Raw genomic sequence first — 12,298 nt, 5'->3', positions numbered from 1 at the left:
ACTTGGTCCTTATTGTTTACCTATCTTATATACAGTACTCTTAGTCGCTTCAGTTGTGTCCAACTCTTTGCGACCCCGTGGACCGTAGCCTGCCAAGCACCAAGCTCCTCTGTCCATGGGATTCTCCAGGCAAGAATACTGGAGTGGGTATTTTTTTAAATATTTATTTTATTTATTTGGCTGTGCCGGGTCTTAGTTGTGGCCTGAGGGGATTTTCAGTTGCAGCATGTGAACTGTTAGTTGCAACATGTGGGAAAAGTCTAGTTCCCTGACCAAGGATCAGCCCCCTGCACCGGGAGTGCAGTGTTAGCCTGTGGACTACCAGGAAAGTCCCAACATGGTCTTTCTTTGGCGTGTGTGTCTGCGTTTTAATCTCCTCTTTGTGTAAGGACACCACTCATGTTGCATCCCTGGAGAAGGAAATGGCAACCCACTCCAGTACTCTTGCCTGGAAAATCCCATGGACAGAGAAGCCTGGTAGACTACAGTCCATGGGATCGCAAAGAGTCGGACACGATTGAGCGACTTCACTTTCTTTCTTTCTTTTCTTTCATGTTGCATCAGAGCCCATCTGTATGATTTCACTTTCACTTAATTACCTCTTAAAAACCCTTTCTCCAAATGTAATCATACTCCGAGTTCCGGGGGTTAAGACTGTTACGCACCGAGCCCATATCTCCGAACTGAGAGAGCAAGTCCACCACAGTATTGCAAAGGCAAGAAGGGAGTTTATTTCTAGCACGCTAGGGCCCAAGTCTCATCCAGCACAGTGGAATCCGACAAGAGCCCCGAACAAAGGAGTATGGCGGCTTATATACAGGCAGTTCTTTGTCTCAGTTATAGGAGTAGCTGGCGTTACATGATTAGCCAGGCAGGATGAGCGCATGTCCTGTCTCTTTCTGGTTGGTGTGTGCGGGAAGTCTTCCTAATTTGGTCAAGGAATGTTCTGTTAAGGAAACATGACTCAGGTCCTAGAGCCCGTTGTTTGGTCCCTAACAAAGACTTCAACATATAAATTTGGAGAGGGGACACAATTCAGCTTTTTGATGCTCTGTGGGCAGTATCTTGAGACCCTGAATAACTTGTCCACCAACAACTTTTTAGCCCATGCTCTCAGCACCTCTCCTTGATCCTTGCTAAATCATTGGGTTTATATGTACTATTCTACTCTGTTTATGGCCATTTTCCACTTCCTGGAGTGAAATGATGTTTCCTGTATAAATAAACGTGTTTAATTTTTTAAAAAGTGAATCGATTTAAAGAAAACGATTAACTGGCTAAGTGTATACATGACACATGGATAGGAGGCAAAGAATGGGAAAGTGAAACTAAATGGCTGATGTTTGGAGTATCATTCGTTAATTACAGCTTTGGCTTCACTCTGAAGCTCTGGGCTTCCTACTGGATATCTGCTCTTGGACTCCCATTCCCATAACGTCCCAAACTGGCCACAGCATCTCCCAGAAACCCATTCCTCCTTCTAGTCCACATTTCAGGGGTCCCTCATGATCCCCAAGTCCCTAGACCAGAGCCCAAGCCTCACCCTGGACCCTTCCTCTCCTCCCTCTTTCCCACACTTCCTCCCCTTCCACAGCTCCATCATGGTCCAGCCCCAGCCTCCCCCTGCCTCCTGGCTCCCAGTTCTGGGAATCCTGTCCCATGCCCTCCAAGTGGCAGCCAGAGGAAATTTTTAAAATAGATTGGAGGTCTACCTCTCAGGCCAAAAATTAAGTTTGCAAGAAACAATTTTATTTTTTTTATTCTTTGAAATCTAAGTTGAGCCCTCCTCCCACCATGTTGGGAATAAATTTTAACGTGAGAGGAAATTTTGTTTGCTTAATAGCATAAGCCTCCCACTTCCCCCTGGTTCATCCTAGGCCCTAGTGACAGAAGTCAGCTGGAGACAACCCACCGTCTTGATCTTGAGGCCTCGTCTCATCCTGCAGTTCCACCATTTACCTGGGTCACATGACCCAGTTCACTCCAGGAGAAGGCCTGAGCACTGCCCAGGGCCCTGGAAGCCCACAGCTTCCCTGAGGACCTGCCAGACTCTCATCCCCTCCCACTCGCCCCCTCATCACCTGCTCCAGCCTCACTCACCTCCTCATTGCTCCCCACACCTGCCAGGCAGCCGCCCAGCCCAGGGCCTTTGCCGGACTTTCCTCTACCTGTATTGCAGGAGAAGGGGGAGCGAGAGAATGGTCACATCACAGGTCTTGATGGGGTAGGCTGCCAAAGATTTAGGATGGGCAGCCATGTTATGGTCCATGGCTTCAGGCAGAAAAGAATGTAAGAGCAAGCTGTGGTAAAGTGAAAGCAACTTTATTTAGAGAGAAACACACTCCACAAGCAGAAGTAGGGTCACCTCAGAAACTGAAAGCAATCTTGGGAAACACACATTCCATAGACAGAATGTGTGTCATCTCAGGTGAGAGAGGCTCTGGGGTATGGGGGCAGCGAGTGTTAGTTTTTATAGGCTGGGTAATTTCTTATGCTAATGAACAAACAGTATTCTAACTATCTGGGGGAAGGGGCAGGGATTTCCAGGAATTGGGCCACCACTGCCCACATTTTGGCCTTTTATGGTCAGCCTTGGAACTGTCATGGTGCCTGTGGGTGTGTCATTTAACATATGCTAATGTATTACAGACAGGACTGAGCGGCTGAACTGAATGTATTACAATGAGCACATAAGGCTCAGAGTTTGTTGTTGTGGCAGTGGTTGTTGAGTTGTTCAACTTGCCCAACTCTTTTGCAGCCCCATGGATGGTAGCCTGCCAGGCTCCTCTGTCCATGGGATTTCCCAGGCAAGAATACTGGAGCTGGTTGCCATTTCCTTCTCCAGGGGATCTTCCCTACCCAGAGATCGAACTCATATCTCTGCATCATCTTCTCTATGACTTCTCAAAAAGTGCAGCCTCCCTTCCTGTTTATCTTGTTAGGGAACTATTGACCAAAACCACATGCCTTGGCCAGGCATGATGCTAACTGCTTGCCTGAATTGTCTCACAGCAGGAGGTCCTGATTAAAAAAAAAAAACAAGGTGCTGTCACCGATAAGTAACCAGAATTCAGGAGGAGACAAAAGGAGGGAAGACACACCAGCCCATTTTATGTCTTGTAAAAAAAACTAACTCAGAAGAATTTGCTACTGCTACTGATGCTGTGTCCTGCCAACCTCCCAGAATCTTCCTTACTGGAATCCATCTTGGTTGAAAGATGCACTCGCCACCAGGAAGGACCCTGAGTCAGAATGATTGGCCAGAGACAATCCGGAAACTAATCCCATCACCGTAAAACCTGAGAGTGCAAGCCATGTGGCAGAGCAGCTCTCCTGGGTTCCCTTAACCTGCTGCTCTCCACCTGGGCGCCCCTTCCCAATAAAGTCTCTTGCTTTATCAGCAAGGGTGTCTCCTCAAACAATTCATCTCTGAATGTTAGAAAAGAGTCCTCACTCAGACCCTGGAAGTGTTGCATGGAGAAGTCAATTCTGATTCCATGTTGAAACAGTTTCTCTGACTTGCTTTCCATTGCTTTTATGATGATGATCATACACAATGGCCTGCCTCAGAGAATCCTGCCCCTCTGCCTGACAATTAAAGTGCCCTTGTTCAGAACCCTGTGCACCTGTAGGTGGCAGGAAGGAAGAAATTAACATATCTTCCTGAGGTTTACCATTCTAGGAGATATTTGCAAGATTAATGACTATGTTACTTTGTTTCCTTATCTCTTCATCTCTGATATTTAAAAGAATCTGGTATCCAGACCCAGATAAGATGGTTATTTTGAGACATTAGCCTGCCATCTTGGTCAGCCAGCTCTCTAAATAAAGTCGAATTCCTTGCCTCAGCACCTGGTCTTGATGGCCTAGGACCAGTAGAAAGAGCTTGGACTTGGTAACAGTAAGCAGTCCCTCTTCTTGCAACAATCTGATACTGTGTATCAATTATTCTCAGCAGCAACTTGTTAAAAATACAAATTCTGGAAATAAGTGCTCACAAGTATGGTCAATGGAGAAGGCAATGGCAACCCACTGCAGTACTCTTGCCTGGAAAATCCCAAGGATGGAGGAGCCTGGTGGGCTGCAGTCCATGGGGTCGCTAAGAGTCGGATACGACTGAGTGACTTCACTTTCACTTTTCACTTTCATGCATTGGAGAAGGAAATGGCAACCCACTCCAGTGTTCTTGCCTGGAGAATCTCAGGGATGGGGGAGCCTGGTAGGCTGCCATCTGTGGGGTCGCACAGAGTCAGACATGACTGAAGAGACTTAGCAGCAGCAGCAGCAGCAGCAAGTATGGTCAAATGATTTTTGACAAGGGTTTCATATCATTTGACTGGGGAAGAATCGTCTTTTCAATGAATGGAATTGGGAAAACTAGATGGATACCCATGTGCAAAAGAATTAAGTTGGGGGACTTCTCTTGCAGTCCAGTCGTTAATACTTCATGCTTCCATTTCAGGGGGCTAGGTTAGATCCCTGGTCAGGGAACTAAGATCCCTCATACTTTGCAGCACAGCCAAGAAAATTTTAAAAAAAAAAATTTTTTTTTAAAGAATAAAGTTGGACCCTTTTCTAAAAACGTATACAAAAATTAACCTGAAATGGATGAAAGACCTAAATGTAAAAACTATAAATCTATTAGAGGAAAATATAGGGGGAAAATCCTGTGACATTAGATTTGGCAGTGATTTCTTGGATATGACACCAAAAGGACAGGCAACAAAGATTAACTGGAATACATCAAAAATTTTAAAGTGTGGGGAATTCCCTGGCATTCCAGTGGTTAAGACTTGTTGCTTTCACTGTTGTAGGCCTGGTTTCAGTCCCTTCTAAGGGAACTAAGATCCTGCAAGCCACACTGCATGGCCAGAGGGGCGGGGGGCTGGTGGGGGGGTGGGGGTGGTGGAGGGGTGGGGGTGGTGGGGGTGGTGGGGGTGTGGGGAGTATGCATGAAAGGAAACAATCAACAGAATGTAAAATCAACCCATGGAATAGGGGAAAGAATCCACAAATCATAAGGGATTAATATCCAGAATATATATTATATATATATATATATATGATTTCTAAAAGTCAGCAACAACAACAACAAAACCCAAACAATAAATTTTTTTTTTAAACAGGCAAAGGAATTAAATGGAGATTTCCCCAAAAAAGATATGCATGTGGCTAAAAGGCTCATGAAAAGTTAACATGCTCAGTGGTGTCCAACTCTTTTGAGATCCCATGGACTGTAGCCCACTAGGCTCCTCTGTTTATGGGAATTCCCAGGCAAGCATATTGGAGCAGGTTGCCATTTCCTCCTCCAGGGGATCTTCCCAACCCAGAGATCAAACCAACATCTCCTGCATTGCAAGCAGATTCTCTACTGCCAAGCCATCAGAGAAGTCTTGAAAAGATAATAAAATCACTCATCATTCAAGAAGTGCAAATCAAAATCACTACAAGCCACCATTTCATGACCCTTAAAGAGGCATGGTGTATGAGACAGTCATTTCCTAGGCAGGTTGATAAGAAGTCTAGGGGTCCCCAAGGAGAGAGGGGTCTGGAATTCTCAAGGAGGAAGAAAGGACAAACCTTTTTTTTTTTTTTTCCTTCTCTACATTCCTTAGGATTATATAACAACAATGTATTCTGCCTGAGGACAGTCTCTGGATTAAACCTTCTGGCTAATTCTGTAAATTATGGGAGTAGACCTGCTCTTTACAAGGATTATATAACTACAATGTATTCTGCCTAAGGACAGTCTATGGATTAAGCCTTCTGGCTAATTCTGTTATCTTAAAATGTAAATTATGGGAGCAGGTCTGGTGAGGTCTTTACAACCTCCAGACATTCTTTGGATTCATTGGAGAGTATATAAACTCATTGCTAACACTAACAAGCGGGTACTCTTTCTGTCCCCTTCTGATGCCTATGTCAGAAGCTTTCTCTATCTCCTTTATACTTTTTAATAAAACTTTATTACACAAAAGCTCTGAGCGATCAAGCCTCGTCTCTGGCCCCGGATTGAATTCTTCTCCTCCGGGGGCCAAGAATCCCGGCATCGTGATTCAACAACAACCTTTCAGTATGTTTGGCTTATTTATTCTCTGGCTCCCCAGCAACCCGAGGGTAGATACTAACTAATGTTTAGTGGCTTGCCTGCCTGCTGGAGGAGGTCATCAAGAGAACACACATGACTGCCAGTTGACCTGAGAGCTGGACCCAGGCCATCAGAGGCTCCTCACCCCCTTCCCTGTCCTTGGAATGTACACTGCCCACTGTTCCCACAATGGGAGTTGTTCCAAGGGCACACAACCCTGGGAAAGTAGGGTGTTGTTGAGACCATCTAGATGGTATACCTGATGGCCCAGTCAAGGCCTCTGTACATAGAGTTTGAAGATTCTTGCAGGTGGGTGCAGAGATCTGCTCATCTTTTGCTGCCCGAGATAAGCCTCCTGTGAACCTTCCCTTGCTTGTTACACCTGCCGTCTACCACCAGGTTTGCTCTGGTGACTCAGACAGCAAAGGATCTGCCTGCAATGCAAGAGACCCGAGTTCGACCCCTGAGTCACAAAGAGCCCCTGCAGAAGGAAATGGCAACCCACTCCAGTATTCTTGCCTGGAGAATTTCATGGACAGAGGAGTCTGGCAAGCTACGGTCCACTGGGTCACAAAGAGTCGGACGGGACTGAGTGACTAACACTTTCACTTTTCTATCTGGACATCCCTCTTCCTTGGCATCTTCTGACCCTCTATGTCCAGAGGCCAGTTTGTGAATCAACAATGCCACAACCTTAGGAGGTAAAGATGGTATTATCAGCATCCCCTTTTTCACAGTGTAAGACTCAGAGATAAGGGGTCTTGCCCAGGCCACATAGTTAGGAAATGGCAGAGCTGGAATTTGGACCAGGTCATCTGTCTCCTTAGCGTGTGTGTGGTCCCAACCTAGAAAACCAATTCACCTGGGCTGAGAGATGTTCTAAGTCGAACACCAGCTGCCCAAGAGTGGGAATTTTGTGTGTCTTGTTCACTACTGAATCCGCAGTGTCTAGAACAGGGTCTGGCAGTACTCAGTAAATAGTTGTCTGATCAAGGAATAAATAAAATAAATACTAAATTTTCAACCAGCTTATTGTTGTTGTTAAAAGTAACAGAAGTTGAGGGCGTCCCTGGTAGCTCAGTAGTGAAGAATCCACACACCAATGCAGGAGACACTGGTTCCATCCCTCGTTGGGGAAAAGCTACTGAGCCTGTGCTCTAGAGCTCAGGAGCTGCAACTACTGAGCCTACACACCCCAGCTACTGAATCGTGTAAGCCCTATAGCCTGTGCTCTGAAGCAAGAGAAGCCACTGCAATGAGAAGATCACAGCTAGAGAGTAGCCCCTGCTCTCCACAACTAGAGAAAAGCCTGAGCAGCAGCAAAGGCCTCACATAGCTGTAAGTAAATAAATAATAATTTTTTTAAAGTAAATAGAAGTTGGTTGGACACTGTGGTACACTACTTTGGAAAATGACTTTTCTTTAAAAGTTAAATATATACCCACCATATGATCCAGGCATTCCACTCTTGGATATATACGCTAAAAAGAAATGAAAAATATCTACACAAAGACTTGTACATCAGGACTTCCCCAGTGGTCCTGTGGTTAAGACTCCAAGCTTCCAGTGCACTGGGTCCAGGTTCGATCCCTGGTCAGGGAACTAGATCTCACACACCACAACCAAGCCCCAGTTCAGCCGAATAAGTAAGATTAAAAAAAAAAAAGACATGCACATCGATGTTCATACCACCCTCATTTGTAATTGCCAAAAATTACAAATAACCTAAATGTCCACCAGTGGGTGACTCGTAAACAAATTGTGGTGACTTGATAAATAAACTATTGTATGCAATGGAACAGTACTCAGAAATAAGAAGAATGAATTATTGCTAAACATATACGAATCTCAAAAGAATTATACTGAAGGAAAAAAGCCAGACATGAGAGTACATCCTATAGAAAATCATTCTAAAAAATTGCAAACTAACCAATAGTGATAGAAAGTAGATTGGTGCTTGTCTGGGGATGTGTGTGTGTGGAAGGGTGAGGGATGAAGTGTTTATCAAGAAGCAGGAGGAAATTCAGACATGATGGATATGTTCATTACTTTTGCATCATTATCTTTTTTTTTTTTTGATGTTCTTCAGAACATACATTTAACTTATTTATTTATTTTCAATTTTTGTTGTTTTTATGGTTAAGCCATTGCTGCTGCTGCTGCTTCTTTTTTGGTTGTTATTTATTTGGCTGCACTGGGTCTTAGTTGTGGCACATGGGAACTCCCCTCCTCTTTGCAGCATGTGGGAATCTTTTAGTTGTGGCATGGGGGATTCAGCCCCCTGATCGGGGATCAAAACCAGGCCCCTGCATTGGGAGCATAGAGTCTTAGCTACTGGCCCACCAGAGAAGTCACCTTTTTTTTTTTAAATTGAAGGATAGTTGATTTACAATATTGTGTTAGCTTCAGGCATACAGCACAGTGTTTCAGTTATACACATATATATTCTTTTGCAGACTCCCTTTTTAATTTTTAAATTAATTTATTTTTATTGAAGTATAGTTGATTTACAACGTCAATGTGTTAGTTTCCGGTGTACAGCTAAGTGATTCATATATTATATATATACATATATATGCATGTGTGCAGGCTAAATTGCTCCAGTCATGTCTGACTCTTTGCAACAATATGGATTGTAGCAAGGCTCCTTTGTCCATGGGATTCTCCTCGCAAAACTACTGGACTGGGTTGCCATTTCCTTCTCCAGGGGATCTTCCTGAGCCAGGGATTGAACTCCTGCATTGGCAGGTGGGTTCTTTACTGCTAGCATCACCTGGGAAGTCTGTGTGTATGTATGTGTGTGTGTGTGTGTGTGTTCAGATTCTTTTCCCGTATGGGCTATCATGAAATACTGAGTATAGTTCCCTGTGCTGTACAATAGTAGGTCTTTTGTTTCTTTGGGTCATTATCTTGACTGTGGTGGTATTTTCACAGGTTTATATGTAAGTCAAAACTCATCAACTGTATACTTTATAGTTTTAATTTTATTTTTCAAAATTACTTTTGTCTGCACTGTGTGGCATGTGGGATCCTAATTCCTTGACCAGGTATGAACTTGCACCCCCTGCACTGGACGTTAGGAGTCTCAACTACTGGACTGCCAGGGAAGTCCCCATCAACTGTATACTTTGAATATGTACGGTTTCTTGAAAGTCAGGCATATCTCAGTAAAGCTTGAGGAAAATTAAGTCACAACTCTGTAATGCAACTGAGAATTTTTCCCCTACCAGTCCAGCTTTACCCATTAACCCCTAAAGGCATCTGAGTTTTCAATTTGAGGCCCAACAGACCATGAAGCTATTTCCGTTCAAAGCCCTGAAGAGGCTTTAAAAAAAGAAAAGAAACCTGACCTATTCCTGCTTTGGGGCTTCTCACATTTCTCTCCTGAGACCCTGAGCCCACAGGAGACCAATTTCTTGAATAGGTGAAGAAAAAGAATAAGATTATGCATAGGGAAAAAAAAAAAAAAAGAAACTCAGCAGATGGGAACATGGCTAGTCACCCCACTTAAAAGTGGGGAGGTGGAGTGGGCAGCGAAGATGCAGGAGAGGGGATGGGGGGGAGGGTGGCTGTGGATCTCTCAGGAAGCAAGAAGAAAGACACTGTTGAGCGGAATATGCTGTTAGAGGGTTTGCTTATTTTATTTTATTTATTTGGCTGTTCTGGGCGTTAGTTGCAGCACATGGGATCTTCAGTCTTCGTTTTGGCATGTGGTGTCTAGTTCCTGATCAGGATGGAACCCGGGCCCTGTGCATTGGGAGCATGGCGTCTTAGCCACCGGACAACCAGGGAAGACTCGCTGGTAGAGATGTGAGGAGAAGATCTGATATATTCTCTGGGAGAGTCAGGGGATGTGTGTATGTGTGCATGTGTGCGTCTATGTGCACGCACATGCACGCTTCGTTGCTCAGTCATGTCCGACTCTTTGCCACCCCATGGACTGTAGCCCGCCAGGCACCTCTGTCCAGGGGGATTCTCTAGGCAAGAATACTGGAGTGGGTTGCCGTGCCCTCCTCCAGGGGATCTTCCCAACCCAGGAACTGAACCCAGGTCTCCTGCCTGGCAGGCGAATTCTTTACCATCTGAGGCACGAGGGAAGCCCAAGAGACCGGGGACACAGGAAAATTTATTACACACCATTGTGCATCCATTCCAAGTCTATGGGAATGAATTTAAGGTGAGACCGGTTAACATGATTGTATATTTTTCTCCACCCACATTCACCTGCACAGATGCAGGCATGTGATAGATGGAACCTTAGATTTAATAAGGATTGTGGTTTTGCAAGATGAGTAGGGTGGAGTGTATAGAGAATGGGCATAAGCTCGGGTGCAGTGATTACAGTGGTTGGTCAAGGAATTTAATCTGTGGGAAGGTACGAGGGAGCTGAGCGACCACGGAAACATGGTAGGGCTAATGAATTATTGGAGTTGAGCTTCTGAAAGGAAGGAAATAGATGGGCAATAGGTACAGAGTAACACACATGAAATTGAGCTTCTAAAGAGGCCATGGTTAGTGAGACAAGGTCTAAGTATGGCCATGGGAGGGACACACAATATCATAAATCCACTATACTTCAATTTTAAAAATTATTGGGACTTCCCTGGTTGGTGGTCCGGTGGTTAAGAATCGGTGATTCTACTACAAGGGGCATGGGCTTGATCCCTGGTCCAGGAACTTAGATCCCACAAGCCATGCAGCGGTCAAAAAGTAAATCCATAAATAAAATTTTAAAATTAAAAAAAAAAAATTGTGTGTGGTTTTTAAGGCTACAAGCCAGCGGCACCCCCACCTCCCTCTGGACTGGGTTTTGCTTTAAGTGTTCTAGAGTGGTTATGCACAACCCCAACACTGACATGGACACACTCCCAGGAGAGCTGGTCCTGGGAGGCCATGGAACAGGTCTTTGTCAAATGCAGAGGGAGAAGAGATTCTCCTTAAAAACGCAGCATCTCTTAGTGGACAGAGGACCAAAAATAGCTGGGGATGTTGGCCACCGCTATGAGCCCTGCAGGCATTGTTTGTGCCTCAGCGGTAGAGAATCAATGCCGGAGATGCGGGTTTGATCCCTGGGTCAGGAAGATCCCCTGGAGAAGGAAATGGCAACCCACTCGAGAATGTTTGCCTGGAAAATCCCATGGACAGAGGAGCCTGGCCGGGTACAGTTTAGGGGGTTGCAAGGGTTGGACACAACTGAGTGACTAAACCGCCAGGAGCCCCGCAGTGGGGGTAGTTTTGAATCATGAGGAATTTTGACCCCTCAGACCATCCTGTGAGCTCAAAGTTCAAAACACATCCATAACCTGCTCACTTCAATCCCTCCACGCCTCCCATCCTGATCTCTTCCACCTTCTCCAGCCTTTCCCTCGACTCAGCCTCCTCACTGTCTTCCTGCTCCCATCTCACCTTCCAGTCAGTTTGCCACACCCACAGCCCACAGCCGCAGGGCTCCCATGAACACCTGATCCAGACCAGGGCCCTCCCCTGCTCAGGACCATCCTGAGACCTTATCTCAAAATCCTCCCCTCCCTGTCGCCCAGGAAGACACTCACAAACTGCCCTCTCCCTGTTCCCTGATGTCATCACTTAGCATTTATCCCTTCCTCCCTTTACGCCTGCCACAAAGTGTCAGTCGCTCAGCAGTGTCTGATTCTTTGTGACCCCATGGACTGTAGCCTGGAGCCTTCTCTGCCCATGGGATTCTCCAGGTAAGAATATTGTAGAATACTGGTAGCCATCCTCTTCTCCAGGGGATCTTTCTGACCCAGGGATCAAATCCCGATCTCCTGCATGGTGGACAGATTCTTTACTACCTGAGCCAACAGGGAAGCCCCAATTCCTGGAACACATCAGGTACACTGTCACCTCAGGGCCTTTGCACTGGATGTTCCCTTGGAATGCTCATCCCCCAGCATCCACATGACCTCCTCTCTCTCCACTTCAGGGCTTTTCTTAAGAGTCATCTTGTAAATAATAATAATAATAAAATAGAGACTTCCCTGGTGTCCAGTGGTTAAGGCTTTGTGCTTCCAAAGCAGGGGGCTCAGGTTCAATCCCTGGTTGGGGAACTAAGTGTGGCATAGCCAAAAGATTTTTTAATTTTTTAAAATACAATAATAAAATAAATATCATCTTCTCAGTGAGGCTTCCCCTGAACACCCTTCTGAGCCAACTGCCCTCATGCATGTCTCATCCTCCTTCTCTATTTTA

The sequence above is a fragment of the Capra hircus genome, chromosome 18 (assembly GCF_001704415.2).
Source record: "Capra hircus breed San Clemente chromosome 18, ASM170441v1, whole genome shotgun sequence".
NCBI lineage: Eukaryota > Metazoa > Chordata > Mammalia > Artiodactyla > Bovidae > Capra > Capra hircus.
The sequence above is the reverse complement of the archived record's forward strand: the minus strand, read 5'-3'. Positions refer to the sequence as shown.